General features: G+C 41.1%; 1 protein-coding gene across 2 annotated transcripts in view; it reads right to left on the bottom strand.

The window, feature by feature from the left end:
- Nucleotides 1-27,015, bottom strand: part of ZHX3 (zinc fingers and homeoboxes 3) — a 64,617-nt gene extending 37,602 nt beyond the window's left edge. For both annotated transcript variants that reach the window (XM_042930963.1, XM_042930962.1), the window contains exons 1-2: nucleotides 26,953-27,015; nucleotides 24,140-24,256 (exon numbers count right to left, since the gene is read on the bottom strand). The gene's annotated coding sequence lies outside the window, so the exon portion shown is untranslated. The remainder of the gene's footprint in view (nucleotides 1-24,139; nucleotides 24,257-26,952) is intronic.
- Between the last annotated feature and the right edge of the window lie 473 nt (nucleotides 27,016-27,488).

Here is a 27,488-nt window from a genome sequence, read left to right as displayed (position 1 = left end):
GACGCAGGCTAAATTTGGTAAAACACAAACAGCCACTCTTTACACTGACCCTCCAGAAGACAGAGGACATGGCAGTAAATCATAACCAAGTGAAGTTATTTCAGCAAAGGATTGAGATGAAATGGTCTAGATGTCTTCCCTTCAAATGATCTAAATTACTGCAAAGAGTAGGGACTGACTTATCTTAGATTCCTTCTTATGTATCAAATTTCTAGAAATGAGCTAAAACACTTTTAAAACATGACCTCTAGAGGTTTTTTTTAAAGTTATTGCCATTGTCAAATTATCCTCTTGAGCATGTGTTTGTATGCAGATGTGTGTCCCTGTCACCATTTCAAATAAAAATATTTGAGTGCTATGAGATGGTCAGCTCTGTGCTAAGAAATGCAGTAGAAACGGGAGAATTCACAGCCACAATGTCTCTGTGCTTAAGGACAACCCCTACCACCACCAACACTGACCGAAAAAAAATTACTCTATGTCAGGCACTGTGCCAAGTGCTTCACATTTACTTCCCCATTTAATTTAGTCCTCACAACAATCCTATGAGCTAAGTATCATCAATCGATTTTCCAAGTTGAGAAACCAAAGTTAAATAGCTAAGTAACTTCACTCAGGTCACACAAGCAACAGGCAAGGCTGGGATTCAAATCCGGGTCTTCCTGATCTCAAAGCTACGCTCTTAACCCACCTCACATCTGGTTGGCAAGAAAACAGACACGAACATCCCGCAAGAGCGAATAGTACTAGAGAGTATGTTAAAGTGAAAAGCTCAGTCCCGGGACGTAGAGTTAAGTTCCCCAGGATTTGGAGGAAACCAAAGGTGGCATGTGGTGTGATGATGAACCATCATAAGCTGCTGTTAGTTGTGTGAGCCCTACCGATGCTGATGTCCAGCTGATCACACACCATCTATCCCCTGGCCTCTGACTCATGACCTACTCATGTAATATCTCTTGATTATTTAGCCACTGATAAAAATGGACGGCCGATGACACTTCTGAGGACGTTTTATAGCTATTGCCAAGGGTGGGATCAGTTCTTCCTTTGATATGCACAGCCTTATTCTCTGTTCTAGAGATAAGGCCATATATAAAAGGAGTAAGTTTGAAATTCTCTGGTAATGTTAGACGGTATTTCCACTGTTTGGATATTGAGATGGTTTTTATAACCCTAGCGCTAGGAATACATGAAAACTGCCTTTGCACATGGGATCTGCTGATCACTAAACACTTAGCAGTGTGGAAAAAAAGGCAAATGTAATATAATGTCTGAACAAAATGTAAGACTACTTCCTCTGTGCTGGTCTTCATGTACCAGAAAGTCGTGGGAGTGAATGGATGCGGTGTCCTTCTCATGCCTCAGCAGCCTCCTTACAAAGCAGCTGACTTCTCCTCACCTCAGGTCAGGGTGACCTCCCAACCTTCAGGGTATGGTTCCGGGGCCCCAGAAATCTCAAAAGAGAAATGTCTCCTTATAAAACAGTGGGGAGCCAGAAGCCAGTGAGTCAGTGGGAATAGGTGAAAATTTCAACACTCTGGTACTTCTACAATGAACAGGATGTGCTACCAGCCCGGTGTCAGTAGGGTTTCTCCTCATTCTGATGGGTGTAATGGTGAGGTGCCGCCTGGAATTAAGATTGCTGCTATCAAGGCAATGGGAAATAAATCCGTTTTCGGGGTCATATCGGATTCATTTTTCAGGTTCAACCCACATTTGACTGACTACTGTGTACCAGGCTCTGTGCTAACATCTCCTCACAGCCTCAAACAAACCCAGGAAATGGACGTTATCTCCACCTTACCTATGTGGAAGCTGAAGCTCAGGGAAGTTACTTCTAGGGCCACAGTGCTGGAATGTTATAGTTAGTTATCAGACTGGATCTCCTAATGCCAATTCCAGTGTTCATTCCATGTTGTATCACGGACTCTCCTAGCGAAAAAGATTTGGGGCCTTGGAATATTATTACTCTAGAAACCGGAGTTTGGATGGTCATCCCCATTTTTAAAATTTTTTTTTAACATTTATTCATTTTTGGGGAGAGAGAGACAGAGACAGAGAGAAAGAGAGAGAGAGAGCGCGCGCACATGGGGGGAGGGGCAGAGAGAGAGGGAGACAAAAGTCCGAAATAGGCTCCAGGCACTGAGCTGTCAGCCCAGACCCTAACGCAGGACTCGAATTCACGAACTGTGAGAACATGACCTGACCTGAAGTTGGACGCTTAACTGACTAAGCACCAGGCACCCCTGGATGGTCATCCTCATTATAGCCAAGCTCTTACTCTACTCTCAAAAGAGAAAAAAGGGCCACATTGAAGGGGATTATCAGAAGACAAAGGATGGTAAGTGTTGCCACGAATGGACACACAGAGTCTGGAAACCTGAGGGTGAGCACCAACTCTGACTGGGGTGGGGATTAAGAAAAACTTCAGAGAGGTAAGGCCGGCCATCTACTGGGGAGCAAGAGCTTCTGAGGTTAACACAAGCCCCCAAGCACAGACACAGAGGCAGACAAGCACAAGGAAAGAAACATATGTGGAAAATCTCTTAGATCAGGGTTTCTCATACCTGGTATTGACATTTTAGACCAGGTAATTCTTTGTTGGGGTGGGGGTGGGGGCTGTCCTGGGTATCGTAGGATATTTAGCAATGTTCTGACCTTCACCCACTAGGTGTCTACAGCACCTCCCACCCACCTCCTTGTTGTGTCCATCAAAAAGGTCTCCAGACATTGCCAATTGTGCCCTGCTGAGAACCACTGCCTTAGATGAAGGGCCTGACTGGGCGTGGGGGCTGGAGAGTAGGAAGGGGAGCCATGAACCACACAAGAAAGGGAGCAGATCTCCCCAGTGTCCACTCATCAACTCCTCCAGGTATGGACTCCGACAACATTAGGACAAATGGGAGCCAGATGTGGTCCCACCGTGGGGTGCCTTCGAAGAATGCCCAGCAGGACTCTGGCTGGGAGGAGAATGTCTGCAGGAGGAAAGGATTCTAGATGTAGGCAACTTGGCATGAGCAAATCCTCACTCTCTTCTCTCCTTTCAGTAACCTGAAGCAAGAGAGGAAGACCCACCAGGAGAAGATTTGAGGGGACCCAGATGAGAAGAAACGCTGGAGTGTGACGCAGCCACGACTGCAATGTCTCCCCTCCCTCCTGCACTCTCCCCCTGGGGCTGCCGCTGCCCAGACAAGGCCAAAGCAACTGGGAGACTCGCTCATGGGAGACTGGGAGGAAAGGTTGGGGGCGGGGGGGCGGTGAAGAGGAGAGAATTCTGGGGTTCCAGGTTGAGATACTGACAGAGTTCACTGAGGGGGACCATGTTTCTCAGTATAGAGAAAACAGAGTGGAACTGGTCTGGGGATCTTAGGGAAGGAAAGGGGCAGAGAATGGAACATTCACAAAAGCCCACGTTGTGCCAATTCTAGGGAAGGCACATTGCATGGGTAAGGCTACCACATTCAATTTTCACAGCATCGTGTAATACCTGCGGACCGGGTGGGTGTTATAATCTTTTCTTGGTGGAGGAAAGTGAGGTGCAGGAAGGCAAGTGACCTGTCTTTGCTCACAGACTGAGGGCAGCCCGCTTGAGCAGAGGCTGCAGGCATGGCTGGTGGGGGCGGGGGGGCCTCGATGCTCCTCCTCTCGGCTCCGGGGCCCACAGCCTCTTGCTTTGCGTGAGCAGTGGCCGCCCGCTCCTCTGTCTGCTCCACTACACTAGACTGTCAGGGGCTGTGTTTTGGGTTCTGTGTCTCCAGCATTTCCTTCTGTGCCAGGCACAGGCCCCAGACCCCGCGGAGGAAGCAGGCAAGAGCTAAGGCCAGGCAGACAAAGAACCCGCGCGGCCCAGTGCTGTGAATTTACAGCCCAGCTAATGAGCACACCCACTTACATAAGTGCTTCTCCAGCCATGGCTACACTCTGCTGCGTAGCCACTTGAGGAAAGAAGGGCTGGCTTTTCCTGTGCTATATATAATCTCTGTTTTGGCGAGGGAGCATACTACAGTTCTGCAGCTCAGTCACATTAGATATTAATCCGGCAAATTTTCTTTTGCTAGTGATCCCACAAAATCATAATACAGACTTAGCTTAAGACTTAGATACTTTTCCCACATTTTGAGCATTTTTCTATCGCAAAAACACTCTTTATTTTTGGTTCCACTTTGAGAAGCAAAAGAAAAAAAAAAGGGTGAAATGAGATGCTAAAGAGACAGCTTGCAACATTCCATAATTATAGCCTTTGAAGCTAGAACCTCAAGGCTCCAGTCCCAAATGGGAAAGTATTTCCCTTTGGTAACTAAATAGGGGCTGATCCATTAACCAAGACTATATTTTTGATACAGAGTAGGCTGTTTGCTTTTGGTTCTTTCCCATCTGCCTCCTAGGTCCTAACCCTGGGATCCAGGACCTCGTGACTACAGAACCAATATTTCATAGAATCATTCATTCATCCTGGGACTTTACTGAAGATGGTTTTTACTTAGTAAACCTCTCCATCAGCTATAGTACACTTACCTGAAAAATGTTTTCTGCAACCTTTAAAAGCATTCATTTACTAAAAATTACCAAATTAACTTCATGTTAGTCCTAAAAGTTTCTCTAATCACTGAAAGCCATAGTTTATTATTCTAATATGAGTTGTTATATACACATACTTACTTGAACATTATAAAATTACATTTTTTTCATCACATATTTTTTTAACTTGTTTTATTTTTTATTTTTTTAAATTTACATCCAAATTAGTTAGCATATAGTGCAACAATGATTTCAGGAGTAGATTCCTTAGTGCCCCTTACCCATTTAGCCCATCCCCCTTCCCACAACCCCTCCCATAACCCTCAGTTTGTTCTCCATATTTATGAGTCTCTTCTGCTTTGTCCCCCTCCCTGTTTTTATATTCTTTTTGTTTCCCTTCCCTTATGTTCATCTGTTTTGTCTCTTAAAGTCCTCATATGAGTGAAGTCATATGATTTTTGTCTGTCTCTGACTAATTTCATTCAGCATAATATACTCTAGTTCCATCCATGTAGTTGTAAATGGCAAGATTTCATTCTTTTTGATTGCTGAGTAATACTCCATTGTGTGTGTGTGTGTGTGTGTGTGTGTGTGTGTGTGTGTGTGTGTACACCACATCTTCTTTATCCATTCATCCATCTTCATCGATGGACATTTGCGCTCTTTCCATACTTTGGCTGTTGTTGATAGTGCTGCTATAACATGGGGGTGCATGTGTCCCTTTGAAACAGCACACCTGTATCCCTTGGATAAATGCCTAGTAGTGCAATTGCTGGGTCGTAGGGTAGTTCTATTTTTAGTTTTTTGAGGAACCTCCATACTGTTTTCCAGAGTGGCTGCACCAGCTTGCATTATTCCTTGTAGAATATTGAGTCATTTATACCTTTTGCCTATTTGGTTGGGACCTCTTCCATACCGATTCTTCCCAAATGGTGAGATTTTAAGAAATAAAATCATGTATCTGATATTTTCATGGGTTGACAGGTTAAGGAAAAAAAGAAAAACAGGCTTTCAAAATATGAATTGTATTACTGTCAATACTAAAGTCTAAGTCTATTTGTAGGCACAGCTCTTACAGAGAGGATGCAGGCATTGTGAGACTTGGCTGGCACGAGGGCCGGGCGGGGGCAGGGTAGGGCAGGGGGGTGGGTGCTCAGTTAGAGCAGAGGTGACATGTCTTTACTGTTCGAGTCAGATAAACTGGAGTTTCAACCCTGACTCGGCAACATTCTAGTGCAGGTCGCTTGCGTCTGAGGTGAAGTATCTAACCTCTTAAACCTCAGTTTTCTCTTTTATAAAATGGGATGTATCGGTGCCTACAGCACAAGGCTCACTAGGAAAACGAGACGAGGCAGCATATGTGACGGTGTCCTTGCCAGGCGTTTCAAGAGTTAAGCAGACGTCTCGGGGTTCCTGCCTCCTTCCTCACTCCCTGCCCTCCCAGGTCACCGAGGTGGCCGTGGCCCCTCTGCGAGATTTCTAAGCACAGTCCCTCTCCTCTTGTGTGCAGACTGCTGCGGGGACTTCAGTGACGTATGCCGCCTGCCCACACACGTCTCCCCGTGTGGGCTCCTGCATCACAACATTTGCCTTTCCAAAACACGGGGTGTGGCATCAGCACTGATGCCCCACAGGACAGGGTCCCTCCACTCAGCCTGGGGTCCAGGTCCGTTCTCAGTCTGGTCCAACCCGCCCTTCCTGCACTCATGCTGCCTTGCGGACCGACATCTTCCCACTCCAGCTCCTGGGGCCAGCCCTGCTCCAAGCCCTGACACAGCCCCCACGGCCTAGTATAAACTCCAGAGTGCTTCACGTGGCATCAGAGACCCACGCTGTCTGGTCCCTGTCCCTCTCCAGCTGCACTGACCACCACTCCTTCCCCACCTCAGACTCCGCACCCAAGCAATCCTACTCACAGTGCGCGGACACCCACACCGCCTCGTCAACTTCCCGCACCCCTCACTGCCCACTACATCCTTCTCCTCTCCTTCTGTGGGGCAAATTCCCACACAGCCTGCAAATACCACTCCAATGAAGTGAAGCAGGCCAGGTACTGACTTTGTGTCTTGTACAGTTTTTCTGTCCCTGCAGCTGCCAGGCTGTAGTTACTTCTCACATTTTTGTGGAATTCGCTAGCCCGCCGTAAATGTCTTGTTTGGGGGATGGGCCCGGGACTCTGTGTGTTGCACAGAGCTGTCACTCAAGAAATGTTTGTGCTGTTGAACAGAAGAAGCTTTCGACCCACACCTAGTGGGACAGATCAACTCAAATGCAGGGCATACGTGCTCCAAGGGCAGTCTGCGACTCAGGGAGCAGGCAAAGGGAGAATCCAACATTACTATCTAAAATGTTCGAGTGCTGGTGACTGCCAGAGCCCAGAAAAAGAAGGCCCTTTCAATGTGGTTACAATTCTAAAAAGTCTGTTACGTTTACCTAGAGCCCATGGAACGCAAAACCGTATTTTTCTCCCCAAAGTGTCGCACTTTTATAAAAGTTCCCTGCTCTGTGGAACGATCGTGGGCAATTGCTTTTGCAGTTTCTGGCGATGCCAGTTTATGGCTATGTTTTTCTGTTCACTGAACTGGCTCATTTCTTCAGGAGAACAAACTGTTCTGCACTGAAGCAGGAATTGGCTGGGTTCTAACAAAAAGATTTTTCCCCCCTGACAGTGTTTTTGCAAAAGACCCAAGTCAATTTATAGCCAAGTAACAAAAGGTCAGAAAGGTTAGTCAAGCAATGGGCGTAATTCCTGTGTGTCACAGCCAATAAAGGAAATGGGTGGGAATAAATAGTATGCAATTTTAACCTGAAATTATTTGGGCAAAACTATTATGGTAAACTATACAAAGGGACCCGTGGCTTCTAACATAAAGGATTTCCCACTCTGATTTTTTTTAAGGCACATTTACTGTGGAAGAACTGAGATGACCTCAAATTCCTCATGCACAAGTGGAAAATGTCAAAAATTTTTTTTCACACTAATCTATAAAAAAAATTGGCTATTGTTTTACAGCTCTGAAACAAAAAATGTTCACATAAAAATTAAATATCTCATAGTTAAATCATAATTAGATATAATTCGCATGGCTGAATTTAATACAAAACCTTTGCCAAAAGAGAGAGAAAATTGACCAAAATGATAGGCTAAGAAAAGGCTCTACAAAGGCAGCAGTTTATCTGTTTTAATCACGCTACAAATGTGACATACTACTGCATTATTCAGTGAGCATAAGAACACCATCAATAAGAAATGCCTGCTTTTGGAGCAGACGTGAAGAACTGACAGCAGCAGCCAAGCAAGCGGAAGACAGCTGAGGAACCATCAGTGCTGGGCAGGCCCGCAGGTCTGTGCAGTAAGGAAGCCTTTGAGATCTCCAGACGGTTGGAAGCCACCAGCTCCATCATGATGTCTACAGAACTCACTTAAAACAACTGAATAGGGGCGCCTGGGTGGCTCAGTTGGTTAAGTGTCCGACTTCGGCCCAGGTCATGATCTCATGGTTTGTGAGTTCGAGCCCCGCATCGGGCTCTGTGATGACAGCTCAGAGCCTGGAGCTTGCTTCAGATTCTGTGTGCCCCTCTCTCTCTGCCCCTCCCCTGCTCATGCCCTGTCTCTCTCTGTCTCAAAAATAATAAAAATATTAAAAAACAAAAACTGAATAATCCAAAAAGACAAATAGTTGAATAGAACACCGTCACAGTTAAAGCAACATGGTATAAATGGCTTCTCTCTCAACCTCCTTGCTGAGTACAACTACAGACACTGGAAATAACACAAGAGGCAACCCAAGGGGAAGTCTGAAAGGTGGAAAAAGGAAGACAAACAGGTTAGTGGCCCCAGGACTGGAGGAACAACACAGCAGGAGAGCATCTTATGACAGCTGCCCACCCCTCCACTCTCTCAACGCCCCCCAACATCCAATGTTTCCCATGCCCCAACCTAGCAACAGAAGGCAATCCAGGTGGGCTCATCCTTCCCTGTAATAGAATGGGAGTTCTGCTGGTGATACCAGGCCAGCTGGCAGCACCAACAAAGATGGATCAGGAGCCCACTGACAAAGCAGTGTGGGGAACCACTCTCCCTCCCTACAGGGCCCCAGGAAGTACTCTTCACCCAGCAGGATGGAGACTCCCAACCCCCACCTAAAGGCATCACCAGACAGCAAGGCCTGAGGAAACTCCTTCCCTCCATGAGATAGCACCAGCAAGGACCAGTGTGAGCCCCAGCTGTGTCAGATAAACCAAGGAAACCCAAATAGTAAAAACAAAGGCTCAGAAAAGAAACTGTCAAGAGAACCATAGCCCACAAAAGTAGATCCCAACCTGTGTGCTAAACCTAACTAGTTGACTGCCTGGTAAAAGAAATGATTAAATAGGACCCAGAGTCTCCGAACGTAACAGACAAAATGTCAGAAGAGAACTGAAAAATCACCCATTATACCAAGAACCAGGAAAATCACAACTTGAACGAGAAAACATAACCAAATGACACCAATACCAAGATGAATCTGATGTTGGAATTAGCTTGCAAAGGATTTTTAAGCAGCCATCATAAAAATGTTTCAATAAGCAATTACAAATTCTTCTGAAACAAATTAACAAACAGAAAATTCATCAAAGAAAACAGAAGTTATAAAAAAAGGAATCAAATGAAAATTATAGAACAGCCCAGAAGAGGAAATTCTTCTATTTTACATTGCCAAGTTGATACCAAGTTAACATCCTCATTTTCCTTTCTTTTTCAAAGCCATTCCCTAACTTTATTCAGGAGCCCTGCAATAACCTTCCTACCACAAAAGGCCTGATCCTTTTTCTGACATTTCAAGTAAGAAACCTTCAAAGTAATCTTCAATTCTTCCTGACCCTTTACTTCTATATCCAATCTGTTATTATAAAGGAGATTCAACATAGAATGCAGAAAGTAGCAGAGATAAATATTTCTAAGGCCCCCTGTTAGATATTTATAATTCTTTTACCAAATATTACCTTTACTCTTTTGTAACACAACAAATGAGCCCTATTAAAGTCAAAGTTGAAAGCTCTGACCAAGACTCATGTGTAAGATGCTTGCTTCTTTGTTGGTATGGCTCTATTTAATAATCAATGGGACCATTTTAAGACTTCCTTTTTTTTTTTTTTTTTTTTTAAGTAGGCTCTACACCCAATGTGGGGCTTGAACTCACAACCCCAAGATCAAGAGTCATATATTCTTTTTTTTTTTTCCTTTGAGAGACCTTGACAGCGCACGTGGGGTAGAGGAAGAAAGAGGGAGAGAGAATCCCAAGCAGGCTCCTCGCCACCAGCACAGAGCCCAATGCAGGACTTGAACTCACGAAACTGTCAGATCATGACCTGAGCCAAAACCAAGAGTCAGAAGTTTAACTGACTGAGCCACTCAGGCACCCAGAGTCATATGTTCTACTGACTGGGCCAGCCAGGTGCCCCAAGACTTCCTATTTTTATCACCGATTCTGGAAAAGCTGCCTTTTTTCTCCTACTGAGGACATGGAATCCCATCTTTAGGGCCATACAGGACTCAAAGCCAACCTAGACCTTAAGGCTCTTTGCAAATACTGCAGGACTATTTTAATGACCCCACCTCACCATCCACCAACATGAAGAGGTAACACAGTTTTACAAATACTTGAGCACATATTATTGGAGATCGTATTTGCTTTTAAGAGAAGCTTTTATTTTACCTGTTGTCTTGCTTTATTTGAGCTACAGTGGAAAAATCATGGACTTCAGAGTCAAAGAGTCCCTATTACTTATTAGCTACACAAGTTTGTAGCATCTCCATCTATAAAATGAAATAATTATGCATACCCCTGCGAGGATTAAGTAATATATTACTTATAAAAATGCCTGGCATATCACACTGGAGCCAGGAGAGCACCTTAATATTCCTTAGTTTCTTTTTTTCCACCTATTTCTTGCTGAATTTTATGGATCTGAATGAGTCACCTTAAACTCTTTTGGAACAAAAAAAAGCATGTAAATATACAATATAAAAATAGTATACACTCCTCTGGGAATTAGGGGTGGGCAGTGACTAGGAAGGGACAGGACATGACTTTCTGGGTAATGATAATATCTTGGTAGGAGTTTGAGCTGCATAGGTGTATGCCTCTGTCAAAACTCAGCACAAGTACAGTTAAAATTTAACTGCAATGAAATGTACAAATCTTACCTCAAAAGAAAAAAAAAAGTAAGCTTATAAATAATGACCTCTACTTACTGATACGTATGCTGAAGCACTGAGGGAAAATACATTAAAAAATATGGATAGATGGCTAAATAAATGGACAGGATAGAGTAAAATGTTAATGGTCAAAACCTGGTGGTGGGTGTATGGTTGCTCACTGTGGAATTCTTCCACTTTGCAGAACATTTGAAATTTTTCATAATAAAATACTGGGAAAAACCTTCCTACAGGAAAAAATGTAAGGCACTCAATACACATTAGTTATCTGCCCAAATTCTGTCCCTACTGTTATTCATCCGATTGTTCATCTAGTTGAAAACACTTACGAGGCGCCCAGTGTAGTACTGCCTACAAGTGTCTCAGCCCTAAGCCCTCTGAATCATGGGAGTTCTGTGAGGATTAAGTAAGATAATAAACATTCAACATTAGCCCAGTTCCTGCCGCAGCTGGTGTTTGATAAATGCTAGCTGTTATTATGCCAGTATAGCATACAGCAAAGAGTATGGGCTTGGAGCATACCAAGCAGTGGTTAGAAGCCATGACTCCTAACTGACCACCTGGAGTCAAATTCCAACTCCACCACTTTGTAGCTTTGGGCAGAATTTTTAACCTTTCTGTGCCTCAGTTTCCTCATCTGTTAAATAAATAGAAAAGGATGACAATATCTCTCTCTCATTATAGTGCCAGAAGAAGACCAAAGACAGCTACGTGGGGGTGAGGAGAGGGTGGCAGGAACTGTATGATCTGGGACTTGAAGGCAGAGAAGGGCAGGGAAAGCTTAATAATGAGCAAGTATGTGGCACACATACAGTTAGTGTGACAATTAAACATGGTAATATATATAAAGTGCTTAGACAGTAGCTAGAACAGTATGAGTACTCAATCACTATGCTGGATACACACAGAGAACATGTGGATGAATGCACAAGTCCCTGACACCTCACGGAGTTGATTGACAATCCAGGACAGGAGGAAGACATGTCAACAGAAGCATCACAGAATGGGGGCCCATGTGTGCCATAGGAGATGTGCTACAACGGGCCTGGGACACCAGAAAATCAAACGGATAACAATGCCAGAGGAAGACCAAAGGTGGATTTATGGGGGATGGGGGAGAAGGGGACTGGATGACCTGGGACTTGAGGGCAGAGAAAACCTCATAATGCAGAAGTACACAGTACACAGCCGACCAGGGCATAAGACAAGCTATGTAAGGGTGGGTTGGAAGATTTGTGGCTGGAGAGGAATCAGAATCAGATGGCGAAAAGCTCTGCTGATGAATGTGGACTTTGTTCTGCAAAAGTGCTTCAAAAAAATGACCAACCATTTATATACTCCACTGGGTTACTAGAGGTGAGTCTTCCAAATTGTCAACCAATAGCTTATCCTTGACTCCTCTGACAAATAAGGTATGCTGCTCATCATTTATGCACTGTACTTTTCAAATACAGTAACTAAAAATTCATAACCGTTCGTATTTTACCAACTCAAGGCGTGAGGACAAATCTCTACTTAAGAAAGCCCAGAGCCTCTGGAAGGAGGGCCAAGGAAGAGATTACTAACAGTTTGTGGAATCAAGTGAGTTAGCACCACTCTAGTTGGTCCATCGCTTTGAGGCTTAACTCAGAATCTGACCCAAGAGATTAAATTCAGGAAGGGAGAAATGTCTATGCAGCAGAGAAGAGGTGGCTCCCTCTGGACACTGCCAGCTGGCCGCACTGCCTCTCTCCAAGCTCACTCTGCCTTGGTAAACATATGTCTGATTGCCAGAAGCACTGAGCAAGCCCACTAAGCCTTCCCAAAGTGTCTTCAACATCAGTGCCTGAGGGGAATGGTCAGGAGGGGGGCAGGTTTTATGATTAAAGGCACCAAATACTACTTCAAAATTATGTATATGAAACATATGAAATACACATGAAAACACACCTTTTAAGTATTGTTGGAAGGCAACTAAAATAACAAAATATGTATAAAGAGGTTTTTAAATTCTAGGATTACATGTGGGCAAACTTTTATCTTGGTATAAATCAAGCCATTTTAGAAGAGGCAACTTTGAGTGAGTGGGCTGGCTGGTTCAGCCTCAGAGCTCAGAGGAACAGAGCTCCATGAGGGCAGGGACCATGACTGTCTTGATCACTGCTCTATTCTCAGGGCCTAACACAGTGCCTGGCACATAATGGATGCTCACAAAATATCTGCTGACTGAAAACAGTCGAGTCTCCAGCTCGGAAGTACAGAAACACAAAGTTTGTTTGTCTTTTTAGTTCAGTGAGATTATTAAATTCTTAATTGGGTGGGCCAGAATTGGTTTAATACCAACCAAACTCAATGGAGACACACGAGATTTCCCCTCTCATTTTTAGAAGTGGTATAGCTTTCCAGGAGCCTTACTGTTCCTGCCATTTGTGCAGAGCTGTCCTCTCCTTACATCAGGGCATCTGGGAAACAATCCCTCATCAGGCTATACCTCATCAGGTACAAACCTGATATTCAACCTTTATATATATATATATATATAATGCCTATATAGTGAGCTCAACTTTGCAGCAACCAAAATGTCAGTCCCAGCCTGGTGGGGCATCTTCCGTCCTGTGGACAGAGCAGTCTGTACTCTGACAGAGTCCAAATCCTCCTAGACTTCACGCAGACTCTCAGTCTGCTATCTCTTTGCAATGTTCTTCATTTGAACATGTTATAAACCTCTAATTTTTACGATTTTTCTGTTTACAAGACTTTAAAACTTGGCTGCTTCCTAATGACCAAGGAGAGACTTTCATCTACATATGCTTCCAGAGGACTGCTTGGGTTTGGTCATCTCTGCGTGGATGTGTACCGATTTCAAGGCCCGTTTTGGCCTCAGCAGCAGTGAGGCAATATCTTAAGAGAATGCCAGGGTACTAATTGATATCTTTGGACCCATGACTCTGTGTAAGTTCTGGTTTGGATTTCTGTTTTTCCTTAAGTGCAATATCTTGCACTAATTTTCTGCCCGCTTGGCCTCACAAAATTTTCAGAAAAATCTCCCATCAGCACAGCTTTAGAAAGGTCTAGGAAATTTAACATATTCAAAACTGAGCCCACAGGCAACACTGTGGCAAATCACCATTATCATTTACCCACTCAGAGAGGGGGACTGACCTCCAAGCTTTGTTCCTATTCTTAAGCCAGTGTCTACCCAGGACCAAATTGTTTCTCTAGCCTATGATGGCTTTTTACTGAAAAGAAAATGAGACAGGGAGAAAACAGAAAACTCTGGTAATGACTCCTATCAAAATTTTCTTTTTTAAACAAATTTTTTAGTTTCAGCTAATTTTAGACTTACAGAAAAGTTGCAAAAATAACAGAGTTTCCATATATCCCTGGCCCAGCTTCCTGTAATGTTAACACCTTACATAAGCCTAGCACATCGAACAGAACCTGGACGTTAACATTGGAACAATACTATTAACTAAACCAAAAATTTTTTTCAAGTTGCACAACTTTTTCTCTGGCAATGTCCTTTTTCTGTCTTATCTAGAATCCTATTGTATGTAGTTATTTCTTAGTCTACTGTAGCCTGTGACAGAACCTCGATCTTTCCTTGCCATTTGTGTCCTTGACACTTTTTAAGAGTATTAATCAGTTATTTTTCTGACTGCCCCTTGATTTGGGTTTGCCTGATGTTTTCTCATGACTACACTGAGGTTATGCATTTTTTTTATTTTAAGTTTTAATTCCAGTTAGTTAACATACAGTGTTATATTAGTTTCAGGTGTACAATATAGTAATTCAACACGCTCTATCCTCATCATGACAAGTGTACTCCTTAATCCCTATCACCTAGTTAACCCATTCTCCTGAGGTTATGCATTTTTGACAAAAATAACACAGAGATGATGTATTCTCCTTAGTACATCATATCATAGGGGTCATTATATTAGTATGTCTTCTAACTGTTGATAGTTCACCTTGATCACTTGGTTAAGATGCTTTCTCTGCTACAAAGTTACTGTCTTTTCTTTCCTTTATAGTTAATAAACATGTTGAGAGCTGAGACTATGCAAATTCTGTCAATCATTTCTTAAAATACTGTCCCCCTCATTCATAAGTCTACTCAATTTCCTTAAAAACAAGAGTTTAGTTGATATGATTTCACCTTATTATTTCTATCACGCAAACACTTAGATATTACCCTTTTGTTTGTTCAAGGAATTATGTTTTTCTTCTGCTTATAAAAATAGCACACCTTTGCTGTTAAAAAAAAATCACTGTGGAGAGCTCATAACCATACCTTTAGGGATTGGTACTTGTTATGGACTAAATGTTTGTGTCCACCCCAAAATTCACATTAAAATTCTAACTGTCCATGTAATGGTATTAGGAGACAGGGCCTTGGGAGGTGATTAGTTCATGACAGTGGAGCTCTCAGGAATGAGATTATGCCCTCACAGAAGGGACCTCAGAGAGCTCTGTCTCCTCCCCACCATAGGAGGATACAATAAGAAAAAGGCCACCTGTAACTCAAAAGAGGGCTCTCATCAGAACCTGACCATGCTGGTACCTTATCTCAACTTCTGCCTACGAGAACTGGGAGAAATAAATTTCTGTTGTTTGTCAGCCACCCAGTCTGTGGTATTTTGTTACAGCAGCCTGAGCTAAGACAGCATTGTAGATAATTTGATGTATTTACATCCCAGTGAACTTCTTCTCCTCTTTTAATACCACTGGAGTCACACACAGACCATGGGCTGAAATCCAACTCCATCATGGACTTCAAGCAAATCACTTAACTTCTGTGCGCTGGTTGGCCAGCATCTATTATTTGCAGATGGGGTAAGCAAAATTAACTAACAGTTTTTTTAAATAACTATTCAGTAAGATAGAAATAAAAATTTTACAGCCTGTATTTTAGGGAGAGCAATCAAACACTGCCATGGGGAGGGTGAGGTCACACAACGGGCATCCAGATGTGGCATCTGGACCTAAGTCAAAGTTGTTCATCGCTGAATTACTTTAAAATCTGAAGGAATGCTACCTGGCTCCCAGAATTTACTTATTCCTAGTTTTTCAAGTAAGGCTCTAATAGTCTATAAAGGTATCACTTAGAATTTGTGTGGTCCGAAAGATAATCAAGAAAAGGTAATCTCTCCTATTTCCTCCAAGACAACACCAACAGCAATAACAACAGCAGAACACATGACACGCACCAGACACTGTGTATTCTGCACGCTCGCGATGCAGCAGTTCATTTAGTCCTCAGCACAACCCTTGGTATTATCGCCTCCAACCACAGGTGCAGAAACTAAGGCACAAAAAGGCTAAGTAACTCCCAGGGTACTCAGCTAGCAAGTAGACAGCAGGGTCAGGATTTGAACCCAGGCAGGCCCTAGTTCCAGAGTACGTGCTCTCAGCACTGGGCTCTCCTGTTGTCAGAGTGTAAGAACAAATTCTTATCCAGAAGACACACACAGGCTATGAATTAGCATTCTGGATGAAGCTGAATTGAACAAAAGATTGAAATGACAGAAGAAAACCACTTCCAGAATGGAAAGACCTCAAAGAAACAAGGAGGAATTCCCAGGGTCTCACCTAATTAGCAATCAAAGAGGGTCACTAAGACACAGCCTGGAAATATCTAAAAGCAATGTGTAAAAGGGAAGAGAAAAAAAAGAACTCCAAGAAAACAAGTTAAACAAGCAGATTATGTGAAAGAAATCCAGCAGAGTTTTGATTTTTTTTTTTTTTTTGTAGCAGAAGCCTAGAAACAAGGCAATATAAGACATAAGACCTCAAAGAAAAAAAAAGATGAGCAATTCAAAACACTTGATCTGTAAACACAGTGATGCCACCCGGCAGACAAGGTATCCTGTCAATCCTCTCCCACTGAGCCGTCTCCAAAAGCTGCAGTCAATAGCCACCTGCATTTCCTCAGCTTCTCCACACTCCAGTGAGAGCTGACTTAGGAACTCTGTGGGAACTGGGCAGGCTGGGATCGCTACCAGTTTTCTAACTGGGAAAACCAGTGGCTTGGCTTCTTATCCTACTGGACCTGTGGTGGCCACTGCTGGCCACTGTCCCTTATAGGAAATCATCTCTTCCACACGGCTCTTTCTTCTTCTAGCATCGATTTGGCATTTTGATCTGGTTTGCAGTCCCACTAACTAGATTAGTAACAATGCCTTGGAGTCTTAGTTTTCTGGCCCACAAAGTAGAGTAGTAATAATTTCCATACACAGGGCTATTGAGAAGATAAAATAAGCCATGTGAAAAAGCTCTCACCACCCTGTGTGGGACATGTTATCAGAGTGCCCAGGACGTCTCCATTTCCTGAACATAAAGAACTGGTCTTTGCCCAGAAGCCATCCCAACCCTTTTATTTTCTGTCTACATGCTCTACCTCTGGGTTTATGTCTATTCTCACGACTCTGACATCCTCAGAGCAAGTGTGTCCCACCCATTTATCTCCAGCCCTCACAACACACCTGACTTTCTGACCCATGCTTCTAACTGCTCCTAGATATGTTTCCCTACATCTCTTCAGGGTTTCCTGAATTCGACAAGTCCTAAAATGAACTCTTGTCTCTCCAAATAAGTCTCTGCAGCCCCCCTGCATCCATTACCCCACTCCATAAGTTGGCCAATGTTTCCACTGTTGGTCATCGCCTTCCCTAAAACAAACCAACCAACCCCTCTCAGTCAACCACTAATTCCCAATCTCACCTGAGTCAGACCCTAGCGCTTTTAGACACTGCTTCAAAACACCTCATTCTCTCTTTTCCATCACCACTGCTACCACCTTGTTCGAGTTCCCAACATCTCTTACCTGGATGACTGCCATAGCTGCTTAACTGACTTCCTGCAGCCCATGCTTCACCTGAGAGCCACAGTTATCTTTCTAAATATAAACTCGAGCATGGTGCCCCCTTGCTTTAAAACCGTTGTGATGCAGCCCACAGGATAAGACAAACTGGAACTTGTTGGACAGGCATTCGAGGTGCTTTACAATCTGGCCCACCATCCCTTTGTTCAGTCTCATCTCCAGCCACTTGGGTACCTTTAGGCTATGATGAACTTGGGTATCTTCAGGCTTTTGCCCTTTTGTTTTATCCTCTATCTTGCAAAGCTCTACTGGTACAATATAACTCAGCTCCCAGGATGCCTTTGCTGACTCACCAAACTTCACTCTCTCCCTCCCTCCGTGTCTCCGAGACACCTGACACATCACATCTTTTGCCACTGTTAGTCTGCATGCACGCCACCTCCTCAACCAGACAGGGGACCTTGAAGGCAGGGTCCGAACTGCTTTCATCTTTACATCTCCTGCACCAACCTCAGCGTCCGTCCAGCTTAGAGTGAGACCTCGGTGGTTGTTAACTAACCGAATCAAGAATAGCAAAATACTTGTGAGCACCAGGTTGAAGCCCCGAAGATTAGTACACCTCACAGAACAAATGTAAAATGTGAAAGGGGAAAATAATGGGAGTAGATAAGGAGAGAGGAAGCCAAAACAGGGAGAAGTGAAGTTTCCTTATATGGAAGGAAAGAAAAGTTCCTCTTTGCTTTGATGAGAGTAAATAAATATAGAAACAAATGTTATTTTTGGCACTAAGAAAACTCAAAAGATTGTTCACCTTTAAAATGTTTAAAAGTTAAAAGGAAAGAAAAAAAAACATTCTCCAAAACAGAAGGTATAACAGAAAAGAGACAACTAATATAAAAATCAAGAAACAAATCATTTATAGAAAATATGACAAATGCAATAACAACCATGAATTAAAGAGGATAAATTTACACATAAGTTATAGAATCTTCAAGACTGGTTCAACAGAAGACAAAACCCAACAATAATCTGCTTGAAAGAGATAAGCTCTGAAATGACAATAATCAAGTTAGAAAATGTAACAAAATCACTACACAAGGTATCTATGGACAATGAAAAAAACATAAGACAAACATTGCTTTGAGTACTGTTAAGAAAAAAAAAAAAAAAAACTAAGCACACCAGCTAATAATACTGAGACACAAACAACAAAAAAAACCTAGAGAAACTTTTTTTTTTTTTTTTTAAAGAAAGGAGTTAGAGGGGCACCTGGGTGGCTTAGTCACTTAAGCGTCCGACTTCGTCATGATCTGACGGCTCGTGAGTTCGGGCCCCACGTCCGGCACTGTGCTGACAGCTCAGAGCCTGGCACGTGCTTCAGATTCTGTCTCTCTCCCTCTCTCTGCCCCTCCCCCACTCGTGTGCTCTGTCTCTCTCTCTCTCAAAAATAAACATTAAAAAAAATTTTTTTTTTTAAAGAAAGGAGTTAGAGATTTTGAAAGCAAAACCCAAAATACTTTGGAAGGAACCTTAAGAAATAGGCAGGAGTTGCTGCGTAGGAGAGGGAACTGCCCACCTGAGGAGCAGGAGTGGAAACTGATTTTTCACAGCCTCTTTTTATATGTTAAAAGTTTTCTCATTTCTAATAATTAATAACTATTAATAATAACAACCTAATAAAGTTTTCTATTTCTAATAAATTTCCTGTGAACAGACTAAACGTAAATTTAATTTTTTCAAAAAAGGAAATGATGAAGTTGGAAAACAGGACATAAAGGCAATAAAATTGTAAGGGAGTGTCATGTGCTTAATAAGTTTGGATAAAATTAAATAAATGGATTTCCTATTAAAAATGTAAAATTCTAACACTGGCAGAAATAGAATACCTAACTAGACTAACATCTTTAAAAAAATGACACTCCCACACAGCCACTAGCCTCTGATGGTTTATTAGTGAGTACTTTCAAACTCTCCAGAAACAATTCATAATATAGAAATTACGCCTAAAATAGGCCAAGATACACATTATATAGTTTATTGTACTAACCTGGTCCTAAAGCTGGCTAAAGAGAGAAAACTATAGACAAAGCTTACTTAGAATTTATGCTCAAGTCTAAAAGAAAATAATAGTAAACATAATCTAAGAATAGCTTAAATTAAAACCGTGTCATGTTAACAGATACCAAAAATTCAGCCGTTAAAATTCAATACCTATTCCTAATTTAAAAATTCTAAAACGAATAATAAAGGTGTACTTTCTTCCCCTTATTAGAGTATCTATTTAAAACCAAATGCCAATATTATACTTCAAAGAAGAAATGAGCCATGTAATCATTAAAAATAGGCAAAAAATGAAGACGTATTTAATCATCACTGTTAATAGAGTGTCAGAACTTATTTCCAATATGAAGTAACATGAAAACAAATAAGAAATACAAATACTATAAATCCAGAGGCAAAAAGTTTTTATATATAACACCATTGTATATTCATAAACCCAAAGGAATCCTTTACATGGTTATGATGAGTTTAAAATGACCAGAGTCATCACCAATATAGAAAAATCAATAGTGTTTCTGGTCCTCACACTTGATCACACAGGGAAACCTCCCAGGCTGTTTTTTAAAGTGCTGATGCCTACCTAAAGACTCCACCAAACAAGTACTAGACCTGATAAGTGAATTCAGTAAGGTTACAGGATATAAAACCAATATACAAAAATCTGTTGCATTTCTATACACCAATAATGAAGCAGCAGAAAGAGAAATAAAGGAATCAATCTCATTTACGATTACACCAAAAACAATAAGATACCTAGGAATAAACCTAATCAAAGAGGTGAGAGACCTGTACTCTGAAAACTATAAAACACGGATGAAAGAAATTGAAGAGGACACAAACAAATGGAAAGATATTCCACACTAATGGATTGGGAGAACAAATATTGTTAAAATGTTCATACTATGCAAAACAAGGTACATTAAATAATGCAGTCCCTAGCAAAATACCAATAACATTTTTCACAGAACTAGAATAATCCCAAGATTTATATGGAACCACAAAAGACCCCGAATAGCCAAAGCAATCTTAAAAAGAGAACAAAAAAACTGGAGGTATCGTAACCTCAGATTTCAAGACATACTACAAAGCTGTTGTAATCAAAATAGTATGGTACACATAGATTGATGGAACAGAATAGAGAGCCCAGAAATACACCCATGATTATATGGTCAATTAATCTTTGACATAGGAGGCAAGAATATACAACAGGGAAAACGTCTCTTCAACAAATGGTGTTGGGAAAACTAGACAGCTACATGCGAAAGAGTGAAACTGGACCACTTTCTTACATCATACAAAAACTAACCTCAAAATGTATTAAATATCTAAATGACCCAAAGCCATAAAAATCCTAGAAGAGAGCACTGGCAATAATTTCTCTGACATTGTCTATAGCAACATTTTTCTAGAGATGTCTCTTGAGGCAAGGGAAACAAAAGAAAAAATAAACAATTGGGACTATATCAAAATAAAAAGCTTCTGCACAGCAAAGGAAACAATTAACTAAAAGACAACCTACTGAATGGGAGAAGATATTTGCAAATGACACATCTGATAAAGGGTTAGTATTTAAAACATATAAAGAGCTGATACAACTGAACACCAAAAAACACCAAATAATTCAATTAAAAATTGGCAGAATACGTGAACAGACATTTTCCCAAAGACATACAGATGGCCAATAGACACATGGAAAGATGCTCAACATCCCTCATCATCAGGGAAATGCAAATCAAAACCACAGTGAGATATCACTTCACACCTGTCAGAACGGCTACAATCAAAACCAAGAAACAAGTATTGGTGAGGATGTGGAGAAAAAGGAATCTTCGTGCTCTGTTGGTGGGAATGCAAACTGGTGCAACCACTGTGGAAAACAGTATGGGGGTTCCTCAAATAATTAAAAATAGAATTACCACATGATCTAGTAATTCCACTACTGGGTATTTACCCAAAGAATAGAAAACACTAATTTGAAAAGATATATGCATCCTTACATTTATTGAAGCAACAAATTATGGAAGCAATCCAAGTTTCCATCAATAGATGAATAAAGAAGATGTAGTATGTACACACACATGCGTGCATGCGCGCGCGCGCACACACACACACACACACACACACAGAAATATTACTCAGCTATGAAAAAGAATGAAATCTTGCCATTTGCAACAACATGGATGAATCTAGAGTATGATGCTAGGTGAAATAAGCTAGGGAAAGACCAATACCATATGATTTCACTCATCTATGCAATTTAAGAAACAAAACAAATGGACAAAGAAAAAGAGAGACAAGCAAAAAACCAGACTCTTAACTATAAAGAACAAACAGATGGTTACCAGAGGGGATGTGGGTGGGGGATGGGTGAAACAGGTGAAGGGAAACAAGTACCCTTATCATGATGAGCAGTGAGTAATGCATACATGTGTTGAATCACTGTATCGTACACTTGAAACTAGTATGACACTGTGTGCTAATTATCCTGGAATTTTAAAAAATTACCAAAAAATTAAATACAAAATGCCAATGCCTACACCGCATCCCAGATAAATTGTCTCAGAATCTCCGGAGGAATGACCAGGCATCGGTATTTTATAAAGCTTCTGAGGTGATTCTAGTGTGCTGTCAAGTAGAGTACCACCAGTACCTGCTTATATGCTTAATTACCTAAATATCTAAAAAACACAACACAAAAAGTGTAACAGTTTGTGATATTTGCAAGCAAACAGGAGTTCCAGCCATATTGCTTTAAGGGAACATTGCTGTAAGGGAACAGGAGTTCAAAAGAAGAAACCTGAAAGGGGATATAATCAGCTACTGTGCAAATGTCTCCAGTCCACTGCAATTTAGGCAAATAAGCAGGCAGTTGCCCAAGTTATTAGAGGGGGACATGACACATGGCCACAACAAAATAACGGTAGCAAGAGCTAACGAGTCTCGGTGCAAGTGCCGTTGGGATAGGAAGTACGCATGAGGATTCAACAGAGGCCGAAGGGGAACAGGGCTACCTGCATACCTGCATGAGGTTAAATGTGAGATAAATTCCTAGAAATGCAATTGCTGGGTCAAATGGTATGTGCCTTTAAGAGTCAAAGATCAATTTTGAAAGCTCTTAAAGGGAACACAGAAAAATCATGATGTATAGCGTAAACAAAACATCGTACTTGATAGGTACGAGTGGAGCAGGACAATGAGCTAGGCTGGAGCGAGGCAAGATGGCTCAGTGTCGCCAGGTAGTAGGTAAACAGACTGAAATAACAGAGAATTCCTCATGAGTCCAATTTTGGCTTTGCCTTTCCTATTAACTCTGTCCCCACAGCAGACACCTGAAGGTGAAAGAGGGCAGGAGTCATGTAGCTATCTGAAAGGACAAGATTTGAGGCAGGAACATTTCTGGGTTGACTCTGGATTGATTGCAGACAGCAAGGAGACCAGGATGACTGGAACAGTTGGCGTGAAGGTGAGCATTAGAAAATGTATATAAAAGTTCACATGTGAAAAAACTTATGCTCTTTTTAATTTAGAGGATTGACATGCAAGGCCACGAAGTAGTTTTTACTCAATCTACACCTCAAATTTAAAGAATGAGCAAGCTGGAATGTGTCCTATATCTAAACAGTAGTCCTGCTGCAGTCCGCCATAAGGCAGGAAGTTCCAGAAGCTCCAACAGTAGAAACATTCCCATGGACTGGGTAGCCCCAAACCTGCGGAGGAGTGATGTTGCTGTGCAGTTGTCTACGTCAGGACGCTGAACACAGAACTTCCAGCATTATATACCATCACTGACTCTGACTCCATTTCCTCCCCTTTCTTTCCAAAAACTTCTATTCAGCACACTGAAGTTCTTAACTTTATAATGAAGACTAATACAATAGATTTCCTTTATTTAATAAGTTTAACAACAACAGCCAACAACAACAAAATGCGAAAGTCTAAAGCTTGTGAGTGGCTTAGAAACAGAATAAATTGAGTTCACAACTTGATAAATAAATGACCAAAAAAAAAAAAACCACCCCAAAACCGTAAGTAAGTCACATCTACTTCAGCAAATGAAGGCTTACATTAATTGTTTGCTCATCTGCTTTGTCTTTAGTATTATATTTAGCATTGAAAAGTGTTTCCTATTCCTGAGGGCAGCCTGAGAGTATGGTTTGGGTAAGTGGCATTCAAACAAGTGTTCTAGTTTTTCAAGTCAGTTATTTAATGAAGCAGAAGTATAAGTCTTGCACTCAAACTAAAAGCTGACCTCAGACTAAACTTGCACATCAGAGAGACACAATACACAGCTCAACTTTTATTATATCCAATAACCAGCCTAAGGTAGAAGAAGTTCCTATCAAGGCATCTAGGATTTCACCTAAATTATATATTCAATAAATATTTTTAGATTAATTAAAAAAAATCATTTGATCAAAGAGCTCAGCAATAAAAACCAAGGGAGGAGAAAATAAAGAATGTTTAACAATAACACAAAGACTAAATATAGCTTTAAAGACTTAGGAGTTACAAAGTATGGCAAGAAACTTGTTAAAATTCAGAAGCATACTATTTACCCAGGAAACATGCTTTTTCCTCCCTTCATTGGTCTCTCCACTTTCTCCCTTCATCTCTTGCAGCCCTGTATGCATCTTTAAAGGTCCACTTGTTGCTTGGGCAGCTGCAATTCAGCCCTGTGAAAAAAGCAGCATCTCATCACTTTGTGAGGAGAGATAAAGTACCTTTTAGGAAGCTGAGTAACCCAATCTCATCAATCTCCTTTCCTAATTCATTTCCATCAAAACTATACACAAACAGAAAAACCAGGGCCGGAGGCAGGGAGGAAGGAGAGTAAAATGTGGTTGTAAAAATACAAACTAGGGGCGCCTGGGTGGCTCAGTTGGTTAAGCGTCCAACTTCAGCTCAGGTCACGATCTCATGGTTCGTGAGTTCGAGCCCCGCGTCGGGCTCTGGGCTGATGGCTCAGAGCCTGGAGCCTGCTTCCGATTCTGTGTCTCCCTCTCTCTCTGCCCCTCCCCTGTTCGTGCTCTGTCTCTCTCTGTCCCCAAAATAAATAAACGTTAAAAAAAAATTTTAAAAAGAAAAAAAATACAAACTAGCAATTTAAAACTATTAAAATTCTAGCAGAAATGAAAAAAATATAAACGGAAATAAAGCAAACTCAATTTTCTCTGATAATAGATCAGAACAAGATGATTTCTAAAATCTGTAATTTTAGGTGATTCATAAAATCAGTAATTTTAATACTCTTTCCACCAATGAGTTTCCCTGTCCCTCTTCTGGTTAAGTTTGAGATGGCTTAACAGAGAGGAAAAAATCAACGGATGTGGGCCTTACAACTTCAAGAATGCACACCATTAAGGATATGCTCTTTTCTGATGCTCTGCCATTCAAAGCCCTGGGGCTTTCCTGGCATGGATTGTAGTGGTACCAAAAAATGGTCTACCCTGTGAGTTCCAGACCAAGGAACCATATTATCATCATCTGTGTCTCTGACCCTTAACACCGATGTTGTCCCACTCTGCCCAGGGCCAATGATGGGCACACAGTATCTCTCAGCAAATGAATGAGACGGTAACTATGTGTTTTCAACAAACCACTAGAGACGCTTCATGCAATCTTCAAATTTCTCAGGAAGCAGCTGAAAAACCACTGCTTTTGAGTTCGTTTTTTTTTTTTTTTTTTTTTTTTCCCAAAGCATTCTCTTTGGTTGAGATGCCCATTACCAATAAAATGGCCCTAAAGTGAGTATACCAGAGGCCCTCAGAACCTCAGATAGAACGGTGCACAGGCACATGACAGAGGGTGGGAACTATAGGGATCTGTGAATGTAAACACATAAAAGCACCCTTCACCAAAGTAGCTCCTAGCTACCTTTCACCGTGATTCTTAGGTCTCTAATGTTCACATCAAGCTTTTACTCTGTGTCAGGCACTGTTCTAAGAGCTTTAACTACATTAACTAATTCGTTCTTGGTAACACCCATATGTGATGGATTCTATTATTCTAATTGCCAAGGTGAGGAAACTAAGGCACAGAAAGTTTGAGTAAACTGTACAAGGAAATGCACTAAGCTCCTGTTCAAAGGCAGGGTCCTGGAGCAAACAGACACCCCCAGTAAGTGGCAGCCTCATCTACATACCTTGTTTTCTCCTGTGGCTGTCATGGTTCAGCAGTACCATGTCTAGTTACACTAGCTCTTGTTGGAAATTCTTCCTAATTAATAATTTATTGAAAAACTTAACTTTGAATTCTCCACAACTTAAAAACTGACCCCTTATTTTAAAACATTATCCAATGAACATAACAAAAAGGAGATCTTCCTAATTTTGTGGAAGTCAGAAGCAATTATTTTAAGCTGACTATTCACACTTACGCACAACTTCAGCTTATAATATTTATTCCAGACACTTTGCTACGCTTTTGCCAGATCCCCTCTAAGTTTGAAATCGCAAAGCCTTTGCTCAAGTAAGGCATTTATTCTCTTACACTCTAGTTCAGTTATTGGAACATGATGATGATGATGATGCCAAAAGCTGTGGATTCAATCCACTGCAGACCAGTTAGCTTTGTTTGCTTCACATCTACAAACTCTAAGCCTGGATGGCATATTTTGAGTCCTATAAGGAATCAGGTAGGAGTGTGCAACACAACTAGAATATATCTGCTAGAGAAACAGGTCCACAAATAACACAGGGCCAGAAGCAGAACTATGAGACAAAAGCATCAATTTCATCATAAAGAAAAGCTTTATGATCACTGGTATAGCATTTCTACGTTTCTGAACGAGAAGCTTTTTCAATGCCAGATATTTTGCCAAATCTAACCTAAAGTCCTTCCTTCAAAAACAAAACAGGTGTAAGATTTGAAAAAAAAAAAAAAAAACTACTAAGATTTTTATCACACAAGCCCACCTTGACTGATCTGAAAACAGAACCTTCTTATATCTGACACCAATTCCGCTGACAATACAAAGCACATGTGATGATTTTAGAAACTGTCACAAAAATCACTAGCAGTGCAGGACAACAAACCATCAGAAAATTCCAATTGCATATATATATATATATGTATATATATATATATATATATATATATATATATATATGTATATATGTATATATATACATATATATATATATATATAGTAGATTCTTTAAAATTACTCTTAATTTTCAAAAAACCAAATAATATACAGTTATTTTAAACATAGTTTTTTTTAAGTTAAATAAAGAAACTAACAAACATTAGTTCATATCACATTTTAAAACAACCCAGGGCCTATTCAAGGTAGTTTTACCACCTTCTATGAATAAAAATTTGAAAACAAAATTATATTTCTCAATTGTTATTTTAGAAAGAAACCCACTTGGGATCATCCATCTTTGAGTTTTCTTGCCCACAGTTGGAAAGAACTTTCCCAACATACAAATGCTGCAAAGCACATGGGTTCCAACAGTCACAAGGTAACTATGACAGCAAAGCCACAGTTATTTATGAGATCATAAAAACTATATGACATAATTTTTAAAAATTCACATAACATGAAATCAACCATTTTAAAGTGTACAATTCAGTGACATTTAGTATATTCACAATATCGTGCAACTTTCACCTCTACCTAGTTCCAAACCTTGTTAGTCACCCCAATATGAAACCTCGTACTCATTAAATAGTCACTACCATCCCCCTGCTCCAGGCTGGCCAACCACTAACAGGCCTTATGTCTCTATGGATTTACCTATTCTGGGTATGTGACCTTTTGTGTCTGCCTTCTTTTACTTAGCATGATGTTTTGAGGTTCTTCCATGTTGTAGCAAATATCATTACTTCATTCCTTTTATGACTGAAAAATATCCCATTGTATGGATAGATCACATTTTGTTCATTCATCCATTGATGGAC

This window comes from Panthera leo, chromosome A3 (genome assembly GCF_018350215.1).
Source record: "Panthera leo isolate Ple1 chromosome A3, P.leo_Ple1_pat1.1, whole genome shotgun sequence".
NCBI classification, from domain to species: domain Eukaryota; kingdom Metazoa; phylum Chordata; class Mammalia; order Carnivora; family Felidae; genus Panthera; species Panthera leo.
Note: the sequence above shows the minus strand (reverse complement) of the source record. Positions and strands in the feature narration are given on the sequence as shown.